The 21,862-nt window shown below is 35.5% G+C and overlaps 1 pseudogene; it reads right to left on the bottom strand.

Moving 5' to 3' along the window:
• Positions 1 to 21,862, bottom strand: part of LOC121474795 — a 106,563-nt pseudogene that overhangs the window by 22,914 nt on the left and 61,787 nt on the right.

The raw sequence follows: 21,862 nt of genomic DNA, 5'->3' as shown, positions 1-21,862 counted from the left end.
ATAATAGTATGGTTTAGACTAATAAATGAATTTGATATTATTAATGATACAAGAATATGAGTTTGTCTTTGGAACCAAAACAAATTATACATTGGTATCCCTAGAGAAGACAGACCATAAATATAGATTCTTTCCTATCAGATAAAATCTATGTAACTTACAAAAAAATTGATTTAGCTCTATTTGAGAAAGGATTATTACTTTGTCAAGAAGGCATTAGCCTGTTGCACTACTTTAGTGGAAGAGTTTGGGAATGCTCTTTTCAGTGAATGGCCAGGTTATCTTTGCACAAGTAAGACAAATATTCATAGATGTGCACTTTGTTTCTATAAATCAAGAGCACAGTATGTCCATTTTTAATTTAATTATCTCGTGCAAGAGTAAGCACATTAGAGCCAGCCCAAGTGCCAAATCCAGCCCACCACTGTTTTTGTGTGGTAAATGAGATAAGAAGTTTTTTCATTTTAAAATGTTTGGAAAAATAAAGAATATTTTGTGAACCATAAAAAGTATATGATATCAAATTTCAGAGCCCATAAATAAAGTTTTATTGAAACCCAGTCCAGCTCATTTTTAAATCTTGCCCCTCATGGGAACAAAATAAGACACAGTGATGGCTTTTATAAGTCACAGGTTCTTCTGTGGATGAATGACAAATGTAAACTAGACACAAATTACTATGTAAGACATTTCTGAAAAAATTCAAAAATATTTTGTTACACTATAAAAAAATATTTTGTTACACTATAAAAAAATATTCCCACTAGACTTATATCACATGGGAGGGGGATTAAGCATTCACACATAATATATTTTACTTAAATGGTTTATTTTAGAGGTAAAATGATAGATATTCATTGTGGAACCAAATTGGATACATTAGACTTTCTTTTTTTTTTTTTTTTTTTTTTGGATACACTAGACTTTCAATCTCTTCCAAAGATTACAAAATCTTCTTTTCTACAGACTAAATGCAGTATGACATCTCTCCCTGTTCCCGTTTGTGACCTAGATAAGAATAAGAGGGTGATATGTTCTGTAGGTCACTATGCAAAGTAGGCCAAAGAGAAAGAGAGAGAGAAAGAAATTAAAATTAATGATAAGAAAATTACCCCAGCTGTGATACCATAGGTGCTTAAAAAAACTCAGCTCTTGGAACTGTGGTCATGACAACCTATAAACAAAACCTTAGTGACACCAGTTTGAAATTGTATAGCTGTTGAGCGGAAATAAAATGCTAAACTGGGTAAGTCCCTTTGTTCCTTACAGCTACAAGTTATTTATTGATAGTTCATTTCTGTAGCTGTTATGTTGCGGGGAATCCTCCTGCACCATTGGTTTGCAGAAAGCTCTAAACCAAACAATTGCAAGTGGTTCAAAGTCTCATGTAAGCTCCTGGATTTCATTAAGGAGGATTTACAATTGATATCCATGGTTTGTAATCCTTACTAGATCCAGAGGAATATTCAAACAAAGAATTGAAGAAACGGACATTTCAATTCTTTAGTTACTTTGTCAGTCTAATGTCCGTTAATGACAAGCAAATGCACTTGTGCTTGTACTGACGCTTTTATTCCCAATTTAGGGATTACTTATGTTTTTATTTTAGATTTTTTAATTTTTACTTATGTTTTTAAATGATGGTAAATGTCTGTATTGCTGAGTCCCAGCCCATCACAGTTACACTTTTAAGGTATAGCACAGTGGTAAATCAGAACTTAATCTTTTTTTTGCTACTAATAAAGCAAATTGTTCTAAATTGTTTTTACATGTGTTAAAGTTCACAACAGATAATATAATTATAGCAATGTTTTTGCACTCTTATTATATGTATGCAGTATTAAGCACTTAATTTTCATTATCTTATTTATAACAACCTTATGATCTAGATGCTGTTATTATTCCCATTTTACACATGAGAAAACAGAGCCTCACAGAGGCTACTTTAGTTTGATACTCTAATAGATATTAAAGTTAAGTAATTAATCAGTATTAGAGTCAAGATTGAAATCTATGCTTGCTGACATCCAAAATTGTGCTCTTATCCACCATTATTACTTCCTGTTTCCCATGCATGGAGACAAATAGGTTAGAAGAGAATTCCCTGCATAGATTTATTGTATTATTTGTCTGATTATTAACAAGCATCAGCATTAGTTATAAGTCTGGCAAGGCAGATATTTTTGTGAAAGGAGCAGGGGCTTTGGAAGCAGGCTTACCTGAGCTTGATCCTGAACTCCTTATTTGTACACTGCCTATAAATAATATTACCGCTTATTCCTCTGCAAAACAGAGGTGATAGTCACTACCTTAAGATTGTTAATAAGTATTAAATAAGGTAATGTGTGTGTAGTAGCTAGCACAAAATGGGCACAAAATAATTATTTTTTCCTCCTTATTATTTATTCCTTATTTATTTATTATAGGAATTATTTATTCCTCCTATATTTTTTCCTTGTGCATAACTTCTTTTCCAAAGAAAAGCTGACCTAATGTCTCGATCATTCCTTAATATGAAGAATCCAGGTCCTACATTAAATTTAAGCATAGAATTTTTCATATTTATCACAGGTTCATTAAACACCATAGTAAAATTAAGTTTGCATCTTTTAAAATCACAGGAAAAGCATTGACCTGGAAATCCTTTGAAATGGTAAAGCCCAGCCCAATTCTTCCGGATGTTTCTTACAAACAGTAACAATCCTGGCAGAGGAAATCTTGGAGGAAAGAAATTGAGAGCAAGAACCGAAGGGCACACTAGCGTACTAGGCAGTATACAGGGAGGGAGAGAAAGGAAAGGGAGTCTCTCAATGCAATCCTCAGAGAATTCTGGTTCAGCATCAGACCAAGGAAGAACTCACACTTCTCCCGTGCCTTTCTGATGTTGATGTTTTACGTGTTACTTTCCTGGACCATGGACAGATGTGATTCTCTAAAAATGTCCTGGTGACTTCTAATAGCCAATGGGTGCTTACACTCAACAAGAAAAAACAAAATCTGAAATATTTCACCTTAAGTTTGTAATGGTAGTCAGCTAGCTCACTGGCAAAAGTAAGGTTTTTAATATGGGAAGCAAACAATGATATTGGAATACGACTGTTCTTATGACTATTTTAAACATTAAAAAAAATAGATAAGTAAAGGTATAATGCTAACATTTAAAAACGAGAAGTATCAATAGTAACTGGCTATTTTAATGTTTAAAATGATTGAGGTTACTCCGGCCAAAATTAATACGTGTAATTTTTTTTGTGTTAACACTTTTCAGATATTGCAGTTTAGCAGCATCATATATTGCAAATCATGTAAATCATTTAATTTCTGTTAACATTTGCCAAGGAGGAAAAAACAGAAGTATTTTAAGAAACAAGGTCAATATTATTTATTAGAAGTTTTAGATTTCCCAAAATCTTCTTAGTTTTATATTAAAAATCCTTAGTTTTATATTACAAGTCTTTTATTTAAGAAGTAGTTCTGGAACGCCTGGGTGGCTCAGCAGTTCAGCGTCTCCCTTTGGCTCAGGATGTGATCCTGGGGTCCTAGGATAGAGTCCCATATCGGGCTCCCTGCATGGAGCCTGCTCTCCCTCTGCCTATGTCTCTGCCTCTCTCTCTGTGTGTCTCTTGTGAATAATAAATAAATAAAATATTAAAAATAAGTAAATAAAAAAAGAAGTAGTTCAAAGTAGGTATTTATAACTTGTTGACTTCTTTGATTATAATTTTTTTAAAGGAAAGAAAGAAGAAAATATATTCTAAATTTTAGATATATACATAAAAATAAACACATATACAAATATATACATAAATAAAGGAGGAAGAGCACATTTTAAATTATATGTATTATAGGTATATATACACATAAGAGTGTGTGTGTGGAGGGGGGTCATATGACATATAGGTTTCCAAACATATAGGTTTGTAAAATTATACCTAAATATTCTTAGAGAAAGATACAGCCATTTGTTAAGTAGAATTATAAAATGTTTTAAATCTTTCCTATTTAAAAAGCAAATGTCAGTAGTCTGCTACTGTAAAAGGCACTGTGATGCTCCGAAAATGGTATGGACTTTGAGATTAAGTAAACTTGAGCCCATACCCTCTCCAGCTTCCTAAATCTGTCAGTCTAGCCTCAGTCACATTACCTGACTTGTCTCCCCACCCCTCCTCTTTTCTTCCCTCTTCTCTTGCAAATATTTTTTTAAAGAGAAAACGAGATAAGGTTTATAAAAATGTCTAGCACATAAAAGGCACTAATATATGAACATATGCAGGGGCACCTGGATAGCTCAGTTGGTAAAGAGTTAGACTCTTGGTTTCAGCTCAGGTATGATCTCAGGGTCATGAGATAGAGCCCTGTATCAGACTCTATGCTCAGCACAGAGTCTACTTAAGATTCTCTCCTTCTGTTCCCACCTTACCACACATGCAATCTCATGTGCTCTCTCTTTCTCTCTCAAATTATATATATATATATATGAACATATACAGTAGAATGTTTATAAAAATTGTAATTGGGACTGCTTTTCTCTCCAGGGCCTCAGATAAAGCTAGAAGTGACTGAGAAGGCATGAAAGCAGAGCATACCTTTGGATGGACTCATGAATGAGAGGAAGAGGTAGGTCGAACATATATTAAGCAAATAGTGATATTATAGATTTATATCACAAAACATCAATTTATGAAATACAAATGTACGAAATGCTCTAATGAAAAGAAAACATTTGTCAGACGAACACAACAAATAAAATAACTCCATGTTGCTTATAAGAAGGCTGGCAAAGATGTAGGTAATGGGAACTCTCAGGTACTGTTACAAAAATGGAAAATAAAATAACCAGTTTTACAAGTGGTTTGGTGTTCTTTTAAAATCAAATATAATCCTACCTTTTGATGCAGCAATTTCTATCCCTGGTATAGACCAACAAAAATGTGAGTATAGCAGCCAGATGCCTGGGGAAAAACAGACCATAGTCTTAGAAAGTAAGATCGTGCTTACCTTGGGAGTGATTAAATGGAAATATTCCCTTCATAATAAATTATTCAGATGTATAATCATTGTATACTCTTTTTTCTGCATGTTTCTTTTATTAAAACAAATTTTAAAATAAAATATAATGATTGGGGATGCCTGGGTGGCTCAGCAGTTGAATGTCTGCCTTCGGCCCAGGGCGTGATCCTGGAGTCCCGAGATTGAATCCCACATCAGGCTCCCTGCATGGAGCCTGCTTCTCTCTCTGCCTGTGTCTTTGCCTCCCTCTCTCTCTGTGTCTCTTATGAATAAATAAATAAAATCTTATATATATATACATATATATACACATATGTATATATATAGATTAAATTGACTTTATTAAAAAATACGAAAATTAAGTAAAAATATTACCAATAAATCAAGGCATGCATTTTGAGTAACCTGGTGAGAATGGAGTGGTAGTCTTTGTTTGCTCTATTTAGTTGTGCTGTATTTCCACAGTAGAAAATGTCTTGTCCAACACAATATGACACATGTAGATAAGAGTTAAAAAGATTAAAGGTACAAACAATGGGGGTACCTGGGCAGCTCGGTCAGTTGGACATTTGCCTTCGGTTCAGGTCATGATCCCAGGGTCCCAGGATCGAGCCCCACCTCAGGCTCCCCATTCAGTAGGGAGTCTACTTCTCCCTCTGCCCCTACCTCTGGTCATGCTCTCTCATTCTCTCTCTCTCTCTCTCTCTCTCCCTGTCAAATAAATAAAATTTTTGAAAGAAAGAAAGAGGTGCATAGAATGACTTTTTGCAACAATATTTTCTTCATGTGGAACAAAGTGACCTTTGGAGGAATGAATCTATAAGCTAGGTCTTTGTGGTCTTGCACTAAAGCAAAGGAATAAAATGGGCTAGATACTAATTACCAATGAATGTACATTCAGTTGGCATTATTATACACCATGTATATCTAGCATATTGAAAAGCCAAATGGAAGGCTGAATTTACATTATACAAACTTTGCCATGCTTTGTAAGAGATATGTTCAAATGAGCACTTATACTGGGAACTAGTGTATACTTAATTCCTTGGCATTAATAGCTAAGTAACACATTTCAAATGGTTAAATCACTTGTATTTTATTAAAAATAGTTACTTTTAACTGATCTTTTCCTTAAGGAAATATTTTAGCTCCTTTTTTGCAAAAATAGGCCTGTCACTTTTATATTAAATATGTATCTGTTCACCTTGCAATCTGCAAAAAGCTTGCAGATGTTCCCTGACAAAGATTAAATGACTATTTCTAAATAAATAAATAAATAAATAAATAAATAAATAAATAACTATTTCACTACTGAAAACAACTAAAATGTTCACTCCTTTAAAAATTAAAAAAAAAACTCCACAATCATCTGTGACCATTGATGTGAAATTCATGATCTCACCAACAATCACTGTATTGTTAGCACATATTTTGAATTAAGTAGTCACATGTGCTAGGTAGCCTGACAGTGTGCAAAGTGCTCCTGGTCTGCTTTTCATGACATCACCAGTTAAGAAACATGTACTCATCTTAAAATTCTATAGTATCTGGATTCAATTCTCTGGGTTTAAATAATCAACTTAAAAATTTTGAACGTGGCTTTGGAAAAATTACTTAACCATATCTCTTTGGATTCTTCTGCCTATAAAATAAGAATATATACTTCCAAATTTGCTGTGAAGATTAAAAAGAGAATCCATGGGGTGCGTGGGTGGCTCGTTGATTGAGAGTCCGATTCTTGGTTTCAGCTCAGGTCATAATCTCAGGGTCATGAGATGGAGCCCTGTGTTAGACTTTGTGCTCAGTGAGAAGTCTATTTGAGATCCTCTCCTTCTGCCCCCCTCAAATAAATAAATAAATCTTAGAAAAAAAGATAGAATCCATTAAAGTGCTTAATATAGAGTCTGGCATTTAGTAATGCTAAATGAATGTTAACTATTATTATTTTTATTATCTTACTGTGTTGTTCTCAGTACATCCTGTTATTTTGTGGCAGCTCCAACTCACCAGAGTTTATATTTTATTCTGTACTTGTATATTAAAAAAATATTTTGAATGTCTTTTCCTGAATTGAGTAGGTGGCTCAAATAATTCATTTAGATATGTTCTAATTGCTTGATTGACAAACTTAATTGCTTCATTTCCCTTCCTTCATTCATTCATTAACAAGAATATATTTATCATGAATTAAAAGGAAGTTGGGAATAAAAATAGCATCAATTGTATTCTAAAAGATCTTATAATCCAGAGGGAGAAACAAAAATATGTAAACTAATAAACAGAAAGAAAATAGATATGTGATGACAGAAGTCAATTCAAAAATAATAATATCTGGGATCCCTGGGTGGTGCAGCGGTTTGGCGCCTGCCTTTGGCCCAGGGCGCGATCCTGGAAACCCGGGATCGAATCCCACGTCGGGCTCCCGGTGCATGGAGCCTGCTTCTCCCTCTGCCTGTGTCTCTGCCTCTCTCTCTATCTCTCTGTGACTATCATAAATAAATAAAAAAGTTAAAAAAAATAATATAAAAAAAATAATAATAATATCTGATGAATCCACCTCTTATGGTTGGAGAAGGAGATTTGGAAACTAAAACTTGTTATTTACAAAAGCCCTCCTGATCTTCCTCTAAATTCCATAGCCTCTCTGCCTGTGTTGACTGACAATCCTTACTCCTTGACCTGTCTTTGTAGCTTTTCCACCTACTTCAGCCCTGCATGCTGCTTTGGAGTCATGGCATGGAGAGTATTTGCTGCTGTTGCTTACCAACCATCTATTTCCCCCACTTTCTGGTAACAGCTTCCCTTATAATAAAAACATTGAAACAGAAATTGCCCCCAAATCTGGTCAGAACAGAAAGCTAACTAAAATGATTCAGTTTCTAAAGAATAATTGGGACTTCTATACAAATTACTTTTTTGTCATTAGAATATTTCTTATTAAAAAAAAGAATATTTCTTATTGTGGTAAAATATATGTAACTTAAGATGTACTGTTTTAACTATTTTTATGTGTACAGTAGCAATAAGTACATTCACATTGCTGTGTATCCATCAGCACCACTCATCTCCAGAAATTTCTCATCTTCCCAAACTGAAATTCTGTCCTCATTAAACACTGACTTCCCATTCTCCCTCCTTCCAACAACACCCATTCTCTTTTCTGTCTCTAAAAATTTGATTACTCCAGGTACCTCATGTAAGTAGAATCATACAATATTTGTCCCTTTGTGAATGACTTATTTCACTTATATAACGTCTTCAAGGTTCATCCCTGTTGTAGTATGTGTTAAATTTCCTTCCGTTTTAAGATTGAGTAATATCCCATCACATGCATACACCACATTTTGTTTATCTGTTCATCCATCAATGGACACTTGGGTTTTGTCTACCTTTTGGCTATTATGAATAATGCTACTATGAACATGGATGTACGAATATTGATTTAAGTCCCTGCTTGCATTTCTTTTGGGTGTATACCCAGGAGAGGAATTGCTAGATCATGTGGTCATTCTATATTTAATTTTTTAAGGAATAGTCATACCATTGTCCACAGCAGCTTCATCATTTACAGTGCCCAAGGGTTCCAATTTCTCTCCCCACCAACATTTCTTATTTCCTGGAGTTTTTTTTGATAATAGGCATCCTATTTGGTGAGTAATAAAACATTTTTATTTTTTACTTTTCTTAAAGATTTTATTTATTTATTTGACAGAGAGAGAGAGAGAGAGCACAAGAGAGGGAGAGGCAATGGGAGGGGGAGAAGCAGACTTCCCACTGTGCAGGAACCCCCAAATGGGGCCTGATCCCAAGACACTGAGATCATGACCTGAGCTGAAGGCAGACCCGTAACTGACTGAGCCACCCAGGTGCCCCAATAAAATATTTTTAACATAAACAGAGACACAGTGTGATTTTTATCTCAGACATGTAGATATAGGATATACTTGCATAAAAACACATAAACAAATTTAACAAAAATCAATAAATCTACTTGGTATTTTGTTTAAGTTGCATGCCAATGTTTTCATAGTTTCAGGATTTGGTATTAAGTTGCTGTTATTATTTTATATTTTTTGTTTTGTTCTTCAATGAAAAGTCTGGAGTCAGTTTGTAGTTTTGGCATGAAATAGTCATAGTCCTTTTTTCATTTCATGGAATCCTAGAACAAGAAGGACCTTGAAGTTCACCTGTTGCTAATCGACCTTGCTCACCTTATGAAATACTTAGGACAAGGAAAGGGAGCAGCAAAGCCAGGAGGCTCCTTATTCTTAGTTTTCCCCTTGGGAGCTTTTTGCTCTTCCCTGTGACTGTCTCTAAACATCAATCATCATGCATAACTAAGTGTAATGGTACACAGGCTCAGGAAGCAGAAGACAACAAATGTAATTTTGTTAACATGTTCTTTAGCAAATATCTCTATGACAGAAAGAAAGACTTAATGTATAATTATGTCTTCACCTTCATGGATTTGTAATGCCCGCAGATATGTTCTGTGTGGTTTACGATGATAACACACATTCAGTTGGCCTGAAATATCTCATTACAACCCTGTCTGAGCTTAGCTCATCCATAATGCTGTAACTGTGGCTGAAGTGAGACTGGGATTCCTGAAATCCACTCCATTATAATACATATTTCAGTTCATAAATCCCAGCTCTTTCTCCATACACCCCCCAAGGCTGCCTTTCACTTCCTCACTAAATTCACTGGAGTGACAGTAAGCTACCCCATCCATCATTCACCTGCCTCACCGCTAAGGTGATAAATCTCCATTTCCCTCCTGAGAGTTTGACACCCAGTGCCCCTCCCTCTTCTGCAATTACAATGCTCCCGCAGCCTCTTATGATTAGAATTTCTGATTATGTGCAAATCATATGTGCAGCAACACCCGCATAACAACTTGCTAACTTCCTTCATTTCATTGTAACTGGGCCATGCTTTTTAAAAAATGACTTTAATGGGTTTCATCTTGGAAGGACAAATGCCATGTCCTTTTAGTGTTAACACATTGTTCATTTTGTCTCATCATGCCCATTGACATTGAAAGTTGTTTTAATCTCATGAAGATAGCCTTGTCTTTGGAATGCTATTTGCCTTAATGTCTAAGAGGCTTTGTAAAGCTTGCCTAGGGATATTCTGCATTTATCTTGGTTCTAAATATGGTGAATATAGCAATCCAGACTCAAAACATATGGATGGAATGGAAAAATGTTTTTCTATAGGAAAATAATGTCAACTTGAAATATAGATTACTTGTGTCATATTTTATGAGTAAAACAAAGCTTACTTAGGTCTTGTACATGCTGGTAAAAGAGCTGATTAAAGGGTAAATGAGAACAGGATGTTTGCTCCCACAACTATAATAGTATCCCCTGAGGATTTTAAGTTTTATGATTAATTTTTCGTTGGTTTTCATATAACTTATTTATATGATCTCTTGATGCGCTATAATACTTTAAAAAATATTTTAGTGTGATTATCTGAGAGAAGAAAATGATAATCCTACTGTGTAAAAAGGCAGAAATCTAAAAACCACATGTTGACTCTATATTTATACCAGTATTAAAACTTTAGGGGTACCTGGGTGGCTCAGTAGGTTAAGCGTCTGCTGTCAGCTTAGGTCATGATCCCAGAGTCCTGAGATCAAGCCCCATACCCCTCAGCAGGGAACCTGCTTCTCCCTCTCCTCTCTGCTCATGCTCTGTCTCTCTCTCTCTCTCTCTCTCTCTCCCTCTCTCAAATAAATAAATAAATAAAATCTTTAAAAAAAAATAGGTACTCAAGTTGACTTGAGCATAATCTATATTTATATTGAGAAGTACTTTTCAACTATTATGTTGCTAAACCAAAGAAAATAAAAGGAAACATTTTTCAATTTCTTGAACAGATCACCTTGCTTTAGTTAAACAAAGCAGTTTTTATTGTCACAGAAAAAAGCCCGTTACTTAAAATTTATTTAATTTTTAGGAAAGAGGATCTCCCTAGTTTTGAACTCTTCATACCAACCATCCAACTTCCTGGAAAATAAGAATTTTTAATATTTAGGAACAGACCCTTGACTTATTCAGAAAATCTGGAATAATCAATGCCAGGTGAAGGAAAAAGGCAAAACTCCCATCCTCCCTCCAAATCCCCAGATTGTCAGAAAGGGAAACAGAACATAAAGACTCCTAACTCTGGGAAACGAACTAGGTGTGGTGGAAGGGGAGGAGGGCGGGGGGTGGGGGTGAATGGGTGACGGGCACTGAGGGGGGCACTTGACGGGATGAGCACTGGGTGTTATTCTGTATGTTGACAAATTGAACACCAATAAAAAATAAATTTATTATAAAAAAAAACAAATCCCCAGATTGTGAATACACATTAAGAATGTTCTCAGATATACAGGACACAGCTGATTACAAACAGTGGAGTGTCCTTGCTTATCACAGAAGGTAAGAGAACCAGAAATGAAACACTAGTACCAGACTACCAAAGTCAAGGACACAGTCTCTGTTCTTGTGGAGTTTACAGTCTTGCATTGCTTCATTAAGTTGCAGAGTCTACTGTATTTAAGGATATTTGTACCTAACACCATGATGCTTGATCAGAAACATCATTAAATAAATATTATGTCCTCTGTGCTTATCTCACTGTAGTCACAGTGAATTTGTATCATGGTCTGAAGACACACATACATTTACATCTCCATGACTTTATATGTGTTTTCCCATAGATTATATTGCCTTTATCTCTTTTATCCACCTACTTATTCCTTCAGGCACAGTTGGTTGTATACATAGTATGTGTATATTATTTGTAATCCTCAATGACAATTATTAATGACTACATATGGTAGAGGGATGATGATGACTTAAAGAGGTAGAAATATGTATAAGATCTCAGCCAAAAGAGACGTGATCTGTCGAGCCTTTTGAGTGGATAGAGTTAGTCAGTATTGGCAGTGCATTGGAAGCTTCTTTAAGGGCTTCTCCAATGTTCTGTCTGCTTCCTCAATTGAATCCTCTTCACAAAGACCTCCTTCTACATCGTTCTTCTTCTCATACCCATTGATCATCTCTTCTGACCCCATCGTCCTCACCAGAGTATCCATACATGATAAACAGTATTAGGAGAATGAACACAAACTGGGTTATTAAAACCAGGATACTACAGAACAGCTTATTGTTCTTAAAGGTGATACTTTCAGGAGAAATGAAAGTTAAGGCAACGGGAAGTGTCTTTAGTATATATTCCACTGCCTAGAGCAAAAGCAGAAAAAGGGAAGAAAGTGCATTCAATCAAGATCAAGGAAGTAGCACATGTGAAAGCATGGAAGGATAATTATGCCTAAATCTCTAGTCTTGCTGGAACAGAGCACAAAAGAGAGTATTAGGACACAAACCTAGAAATGCAAGCAGATAATAGAAAGAGCATTTGGGTTTCATTCAATTGCCAATGGGAGCTGTTAAAATGTTTCACTAGGGCAGTGATGAAATCTGACTTGTGTTTTGAAGGACTAATTCTGGCAATTGGTCGTCAGGAGGTTGGACTAGAAGGAACATTTGCTGGAGGCAGGGAAAGTCCAGAAGGTATTTGTGGGAATTCACATAAAAGATAATGAAATCCCTATCTATTTTGTATACTCTGGTATCTGATAAGCACTCAATCAATATTCTCTAATGAAATAAATAAACTAGAACGTGAAGCTCCCTCACAACAAGGATCTGTGTGGTACATCTACATTATTTAACCAATTTAAAATCCTAAAAGTTGAGAAGGGTTATTCTTTGATAAAGAAGTCATTAAGGGCAGCCTGGGTGGCTCAGTGGTTGCCTTCAGCCCAGGGCATGATCCTGGAGATCCAGGATCGAGTCCTGCGTTGGGCTCTTTGCATGGAGCCTGCTTCACCCTCTGCCTGTGTCTCTGCCTCTCTCTCTCTCTCTCTGTGTGTGTCTCTCATGAATAAATAAATAAAATCTTTTCAAAAAAGTCATTAAGTATTTTCTGTTTATTTTTTTTTCCTTTTACACAACCCCTAAGCAGATGAATATTAAACTACTGACTATGACCCTCCTATTCACGAACTTGGGCTTCCCTGACCATAACATCTGACATTTAGAATTCTGTATCAATTCAGTATGGTGCATGAATTCTCAATCTTGATGCTTAAGGCTTCTACTTAGTTTCATGAGGTCTCAATAAAATTGCATCTGAATATACCTTTCATAGGGATAGAAAGTCAGGAGCAAGTGGGCATAAAGGGAAACTCCATGGCTCAGAAGACAGGACAGGAGAGCCCATGAAACTCATTCTTCCCACGACTGAACTGAGAAGCACTTGAAGTGGGAAACAGCCAGTCTTCAGGCTGCCTCGCTCGCTTGCATGTTCCTGGCACTAAGTCTGAACCGCTATTTCTTGCAAGTCTGCAGTCAAGTGTTCTGCCTCTTTCTGATGGTAGACTCAGGCGGAATTGCAAAAGCAGCAGTCTCTTAGGACAATGAACCCCAAGCTCCTCAGAAGAACAGCAAAGCAGAACTCCTGAATTTGTGCTTGCATTCTTTATATCAGTGAACAAACTTTTAGTCAGAATCTATATTATCTCAATTCTAAAACGTGCCTGGTTTGCAGTTTCTGAGGCCTTAGAGAACCATCGTGTTTTCCTGCCTAGATGGTTTCACATTTTACACTAATCAGCCTCTTTGGGCCAATATAATTATGCAAAATTAGTTGGTACCTTTATTTCTTGGCCTCCTCCCCTGGAGTCATTTTACTTTGAAGTTTATTGTCTTGCTCCAGTGTTTGGTAATTAAATAATAACTACAAAAGTCATAGGAGAATTCATTAAGAAATATCTACAAACTACTTCTAAAAACCTATGATAAATGCACTCTACAGCCCTGAGTGAGAAGGGCAGTGTCTGGAGTCATCAAGAACCAGGCCTGATGATCAATATAGTGACAGACAAACGCAAAACAAAACAAAACAAAACAAACAAACAAACAAACAAACAAAAAAACAAGCCAGGAGAACTTTTTAAATGCATCCAGTAATGATCTTGCCAAATGTCTGCTTAAAATCCCAGCAACTGCTTCCCATGAGCCCTCAATATGGCTTGTAAGACCCTCCAATCCCCTCCGGCCTCTCCTGCATTATGGCTCGCCATTCCCTGGCCATGGTGTTGCAGTTGAATTAGCTTTGCCATCAAATGTACCTTGCTCTCGCTGCTGGCCCCAGTTCAAGAAATGCTTTACTCAATCTCCTCACTGCTCTCCTCAAGCCTATTTAAGATCTGTCATGTGACACTCATCCCTTAAGTTTCAGGTTATAGGTCTTTTCTCCATGAAACTTCTCCTTGAATCCCTTCATACTAGATTAGCCATTGTTTCAGCTTTTCTAATATAATACTAATAGCTGTGCACTACCATTCCTGTTTGAATTGTCTCCCTCCCACCTAACCTAGACTGGAAGCTAAGAATGTCCCGTTTCATCCTTATACGGCAAGATCTTAGCCCAGTGCGTGGCAAAAAGTAGGGTTCCAATAAATATGTGTTCCATGAATGAATGAATGGGTTACTAAAAGAATGGCACTAAAAAAAAAATCATTCTGTGCCTTAGAACATACACACACACACACACACACTCACTCACTCACTCACTCACTTACTCAATGTTTTCTTAAGTTTTAGGATATCTCCCTGCCATTAGAATTGTAGCTATCTTCCTTAGGTAGCAATTCATTTATACAGTACTCTATTCTGACATTTATTATTGAAATAGCAGAATCCTAAAAAAAAAAATGAGCCAACTAATCAACATTTATGGAGAATCTATTAAATCTTTAACTGTGAATTAGAAAACTTTTTTGGCTCTAAGCCAGTGAGGATGCAGAATAGAAGTTGATTACTTCCAGTGATGTCTTAAGGTTTATGAAACACCATAACATGTTTAGTAGTAAAATGTTAACTGCTTATCACAGTCATCCCCCCCCCCCAATTCTAGCACTGTATGTGTCACCTGTTATAATCTGTTCACCTTTTAAGACCCCCTTCCCTTCTATACTACCTTTGGCTCAGTCAGTGCTTCAATAGGCAAAAGTCTAATGTTTGCATGATTTGCTTGCAAAAAGTTGGTTTGCTTTGTGGCTCATATAGAATATGCAAAGTAATTTTCCTAAATTTTAACATATGAGTAAGGTTCTTGTGATCTTATAGGCTCTCTAATACCATTATAATTCAGAGATATTGTAGTATAAGCGCTGGCAGTTGTTTTTTTCACTCTTTTACTGTCATATGAGGGCTCAGTTTACATTTTGATTGATGAGGTATCTACTCTAAAGACAGTTATCTCCTACAAACACATTGTCAGTCCCATGACCAGCTACAGAGCCAGCACACCTCCCCACACTGAAGCTCCTTTGTTTGAGATCTTTTTCAGTAATTGGCCATTTTGGCCACTAGTTTGTTTTGTTGTTGTTGTTTTTTTAATCTTTATTCTCATGCTTCAAATTCCCACTCATGTTTTAAATTCACCAGTAAAGAGTGAGCCCTTGAAACCCTAGACCTGCGTCCTCAACTCCAATGAAAGCAGAACTTCCTGGACCTCTGCACAACCCCTACTCCCCACCTCACCACGTGGCCCCAGGTCTACTGTGTAATTTCTAGGTGGTGTAAGTAATAAACTTCTATTTTTTCAAAGTTTTCTCATAGTTGTTGCTGAAGGTCATCTTGCAATCATATTTAAGAACTGCAGAGTTGGTTCAGTTGTAAAACAGGTTTGGAAAGAGAGCTGTCTGTGAGAAGCTTACCACCCCCCACCCTACAACACGGGGAGTGCCCAAAGGCATTTCTAGCTGATAGTATTACAATCAAGAGGCTGAGACTGGCACAAAATAGATATGAACTAAACCCTCAACTCTGTCAGTTGTCAGAATTGCAGAAAAGGACTGCATGAGAGATGTCTACTGAAAGATCTAAGGGATAATGCAGGAGAGGATGTTTTATAAGTCATAAATCATTATGTAAATATAAATATATGTATTTATTAATTCTTAGAATATTCTGAAAGACAGTTGTCTGTCAGTGGAGATCTTCCCAACATGGAAGGACCTGAGTTGGAAATTATTGAATTTGACTATTAAGATAAGGAATAAATAGCAGTTTTAGAATGAAGGATCACTGGGAAAAGTAGGTAAAGCAGCCAAGAAATCAGGATATTAGAAAGATTCTCTATATCAACACTGAACTTCATTAAGGATAATGGCAGATAAGATTGGAAAGCATGCCAATAATCCAAGAGAGAAGTGGCTGAGGGATCAGTGACATAATTCAGACAAATAGATAGTATAGCTACTAAGGAAAAGTAATGCTTTTAAAAGTACTTGTATTTTATTAAGCATAGCACCCATCTAAATACATGTGAAAAATAATTCAGAGACACATCTATGAAGATGGTATGTGGTACATGCTTTGGGCTCATGGCATCTATACAATAACTTACTCCATAAGCATCTATTTCCAACAGGTAGGGAATGATTATATCAAGCTCAACTTGATATCCCAATTGAATTATTTAAGGAGATCAGAGGTCCCCCAAACTGTGACATATTTAAATGGTCCTTGAATAAAACATTTTTTATTCTATGTTCCTTCTTTCATAATTTTTAGGCATTCTTTTATAATCTGAGTATGAAAAAACTTCCTGTTCTTTGATTTCTTTAACAAATCTTTTCTGTTGTTCCCTTTTTCCCCCTTACCTAGAATTATTTCAAGACTATGTTCAGAATTCCACTTTTTAATGATGCTTTGATATCTGTCCCCATCCAAAAATCATACTTGCAAGTACTTTCTTACAGTAAGTTCTTTGCCTATTATGCCCTTTCAGATCATTTGCTTAATTCCTCCCTATCTTTCAAATCCCAGCTAAGATATGCCTCCCCTGACCTCCTAGTTCCCAGCAAGGTCACACATTCCATTAAGTGTGCATATACCTCTCCCCTATCATTTATTAGTACTATAACTAAATGTTTAATGGAGTAATTTTTGGTTATTTTCTCTCTTGACCACCACTGTCTTCCCAGTAACAAATGTGATACTTTACATAGAGTAGGGGCTTGATAGATAATTACTGGATCAGTGAAGACATGCAAGAATGAATGAATAGTTCTAGCATGAAGTAAAAAGATTACAAAGCAGTTTTAGAAAATTATACCATTTTCATTAATAAAAACAAAAATTAAGTGTCAAGATATCTATAAAACTTTAAAAAGTATTATTTCCAAGGGAAAATTGAGGGAAATTTTATTTTTTTTTTAGATCTTAACTGTATACATTTTCTATAATTAACATTTATTTTATCAGAGCTAAAATAAAGTGCCTTGACCCACTTCACTTATATTTTTAGAAGTTCTTTACCTTATTTGGCTTATATTTGTTATTTATCTAAATAACAGATATAATTTATGTATTATATAAAAATTATATCTTTTGAGAATAGATCTAATTTATTTATTTAAGTTTAAATATCACGTCCTCAAACTACCATCTTATAGTTGTATACAGCTTTACAAGCTTTCTGATATACCTTTGCTTATTTGGCCTTCACAGAGACTCTAGAATATTAGCAGAACAGATCTTGCTCCCATTCTACAGATGAGTATATGTATATAATGTTATAACAATGTTTAGTAATCACTTCCTTTCCCAATGCTATAGCCTCCAAGGTTCTTATCACTAAGAAGTATTTACTCATGTCTAAATCAAGAAAAGTGGATATTGGGAACCCTGGGTGGCACAGCGGTTTGGCGCCTGCCTTTGGCCCAGGGCGCGATCCTGGAGACCCTGGATCGAATCCCACGTCGGGCTCCCGGTGCATGGAGCCTGCTTCTCCCTCTGCCTGTGTCTCTGCCTCTCTCTCTCTCTCTGTGACTATCATAAATAAATAAAAATTTAAAAAAATTTTTAAAAAGTGGATATTTATGTTGTTTCACTTACTCTTTGTAATATGAATTTGTCAGAAAAATGTGTCAAGATTTTATCCTATGCTCCACTTTAACCATTTTGCAAGAATTATTTAGACAGTTGAAATTCCTGTAATTAAGAACTATTTCATTCATTCAATAAATACTGAGCAATTTACAATGTTCTAGACACTACAGTTACAACAATAAAATATTTTCCCTGGCTTCATGGAACTTGCAGTTTATAGGAAGATAAACACACAAGGAAATACATGATTAATTTTGAAAAAAGCTGAAGTGGAATAAAAAACAATGAGGAATGAAAAAGAATAATGAGGAGGACTTCGCTTAGATTGGAAGGGCAAATAAGGGAGTTTCCAAAATATGAGTGAGCATTATCCAAGTGAAGAGTGGGAGGAAGGGTGTTTCAATCAGAGGGATACAGTGAGCAGACACCCTGGGCAAAAAAGAATTTGGACCATTTTGAGAAACCATTAGAAGGGATTGCAAGAGCAAAGGAAATAAGCACAAAAGTGGCATGAGATGAAACGGGGAGATAAAACCCAGCTCTTCTCTTTCCATTAAATGAGCTTTTTAACTACATTCACATTCAGAATCAGCCCATGATTTGTTGCCTTTTTTATGATGAAACAGCCTTTATCATAAATCCTTTCTGTCAATTACCTGTTATAACTGTAAGAGGAGGGATGCCTGGGTGGCTCAGTGGTCAAGCGGCTATCTTTGCTCAGGTTATGATCCCAGCATACTGGGATCGAATCCCACATCAGGCTCCCAGCGAGGAGCCTGCTTCTCCTTCTGCCTGTGTCTCTGCCTCTCTCTGTGTGTCTCTCATGAATAAGTAAATAAAAAATCTTTAAAAAAAAATAACTGTAAGGGGAGTTGTCTTCTTATACATAAAAAAGCCAACTTCACCTTATTTATTATCCTCACTTTGTGCACTACACAGAGAAAATTGAAATTGTTATTGTGATATAGAAGGGTATATCTTAATTAGCAAATTACTAAATTATTATCTTTATTACTTATCTTTAATTTTTATAAGTTCCTAGAACCTTATATCTACAATTCTGTATAGAGAGTTGGTGATAAATAAGTTACTAATTAAGGTGAGAGGCAATTTATTTATGAAGAGATGAAATGATACTAATAAAACCTTAAAGCTATTGAAATTCCATAGTTAAAGGATACTGTAGCAAATTTTTGAAATATAAGAAATACTAATCAATTTTATGTTTGGATTTTCATTTACTGGAATCTTGTCACATATTGTCAATGTGCCTTTTTCAGTTATAGCAGAGAATATAAGCACAAAGTCATAGAGCAAGAAAAATAGATGGCACTTAGAAGTATAACTCATCCAGGTGACAGAGCTAGATAAAGGAGTCATTTCAGTATATCTCTCTATATATTCTAAATCCATGAAGAGTTGAGATTCCCAAAGGAGGGCATGTAGCAGCCATCCAAGCTTGGGGAAAGGAAATCCCTTGCTGTTTATTACAGAGAGAAGAAACCAGCAAGAAGAGAAATGCAATCACAGAAATGAGAGTATCACCAGAAGTTCTGTGGAAGTTGAACCTCCAGACAACAGCAATTAATAGTGCTGAGTCAATATATGCACTCGTGTCCATCTGTTAGTGGAAGCGAGAAAAAACTGAAAAATGCTCATTGGGTTGGATTTTAAAGACAATTTTGGTGATCTTATAACTTTCTAAGAAAACAAACAAAAATTTAGACACACATATATTTGACTATTTATTTAGCTAGATGAGTCGTGTCATCAATCAGACACATATTACATACCAGCCAATGGAATATTCACTTTGCCTATAGACTATAAAATGCCTATTATCAGTATAACATATTTAAAAAAATTTCAGACTCAAAAGCAACAATGTTAGGCTAAACACAAGGGAATTTTTATAGCTCAAACATAGCTCTTGCTTTGAGTATTTTTGATATTGCTACTCTTATTAAAGCATGTGTTTGCAGCATTATATATATATATAATATATATATTATATATTATATATATATATATATACATTTAAAAGAAAACAGAAATGAGTATGTCTCCAAGACCACAGTTGAATTGTGAAGATTGATCCTCTAAAGGCATAAAACACATGTGAAGTTCTTAACACATTTATTTGTTCGTTAGTAATCAATTCCAGTTAAGCCTCCTGAATCTTGAAAAGTCCATTTTAGGTATATTTTTGGAATGTTCTAATGTTCTGTGATAAATGGCCTCAAGGAAATAATCTTTCACAAATTTTTCAAAAAATATCATACATTTGTGGGAATTAGGTAAATTAATTCTGCCATAACTAAATCCTGTATTTCCTTATTTATGAAATTAAAACATATTTATTTTCTCCTGGACACTGCCAATGTCATAATTTTCTTAAGGAAATACTATGGATGTGGCCACATCAGTCTTCTCTATAATATCTGGGATTTTTGTCAATTGAAATTGTTTTTATTTTTATTTCTTTAAAGACTTTATTTATTCATTAGAGACAGAGAGAGAGAGAGAGAGAAGCAGAGACACAGGCAGAGGGAGAAGCAGGCTCCATGCAGACATGGGACTCGATTCAGGATCTCCAGGATCACACCCTGGCTGAAGGCGGCGCTAAACTGCTAAGCCACCCGGGCTGCCCTGAAATTCTGTTTTTAAAAATAGTCTCATTACAGTTACTTCACATGCATTCCCTCTAGAGCACGGAAGCTATTTTTGAAGAGTGAATCCAAGTATCTTAACACAGAGCTGAGTCTTAGGGAAATCTACAGAGCCAAGTATTTGTGCAGCACCAGCTAAGCATTCTGGAGTGCCACTGTACTTTGGCGAGAAGGCTTTATTTTTTTAAAATTCTGATTCTGACCATTTCTGATTAATGACAGTAGAAACTTACTTGCACACACTAGAAAAGTAGAACTATGTATCAGAAATGATGAACTTAAAAGAAGAAAAAATAAATGAACTTTTTATAAGCCTATACTTTTTGACACTCTATTTTTCAATCTTTAATGCAAAAAAGCCAAGAACTGCCAGCATCTTTTCATGTAGTAATCATGCCTTAAATTAGAAATCTTGGTAGTGTCTGTTTGACATTGTTTTGCTATTCAAGTTGGCATTTTAACTAGCATTTTCGCACGAATCTTAGTGCTAGATTAGAGCATTAGTCTAGTCAGTTCAGTTAATTGGAGAATACATTTCTAATGTGAATAAAGTCATTAAATCCCCTAGAAGCCAGTTGCCTTTGTTCTAAGGGCACAGTCTACACTGAAATATAGCAAGTTTTGTTGTTGTTGTTGCTGTGTGTACCTTTAGCCTCAAGGTCAATTTAGTTAAGAAAATGATGATAGAGCTCAAATCTATCAGCATTAGTGAAAAAGCAACTCAATATTTTCTTCTAACAATGCATGGGAATACTATTCACATACGAAAAAAATAGGCAATTACTGATATCATAGCCATGTATTTAGATCAGTTAATCATCAATTGCTTCTGCTTGTAGAATTATCTATTTATAAAAGTGTATTTGTGGGGAAGAAAGAGAAAAATGAAAAAAGATATTACATCAGGGAAGGCAATATTGTAAGATTGGAATAGAAGGGAACTTAGAAATCACCTTTCCTCATTTTACAAAAGGGAAGACTGAGGGCTGGAAAGAACGAGTGAGTGATGTATCCACTGCCGCTAGGATGATAGGGAAAAAAATAAGAATCAGTAATGACTCTTAATTCTAGATGTCAATTTGACTGAGCCACCACACCCAGATATGTGGTCAAACATTCTTCTGAATGTTTCTGTGATGGTGTTTTCAGATGAAGTGAACATTTAAATCAGTGGACTTTGAGTAATGCAGGTTGTCTTCCTTAATGAGTGGGCCTTAT

The sequence above is a fragment of the Vulpes lagopus genome, chromosome 13, assembly GCF_018345385.1.
Source record: "Vulpes lagopus strain Blue_001 chromosome 13, ASM1834538v1, whole genome shotgun sequence".
In the NCBI taxonomy this organism is placed as follows: Eukaryota; Metazoa; Chordata; class Mammalia; order Carnivora; family Canidae; genus Vulpes; species Vulpes lagopus.
This window is presented reverse-complemented; position numbering and strand designations above follow the sequence as displayed.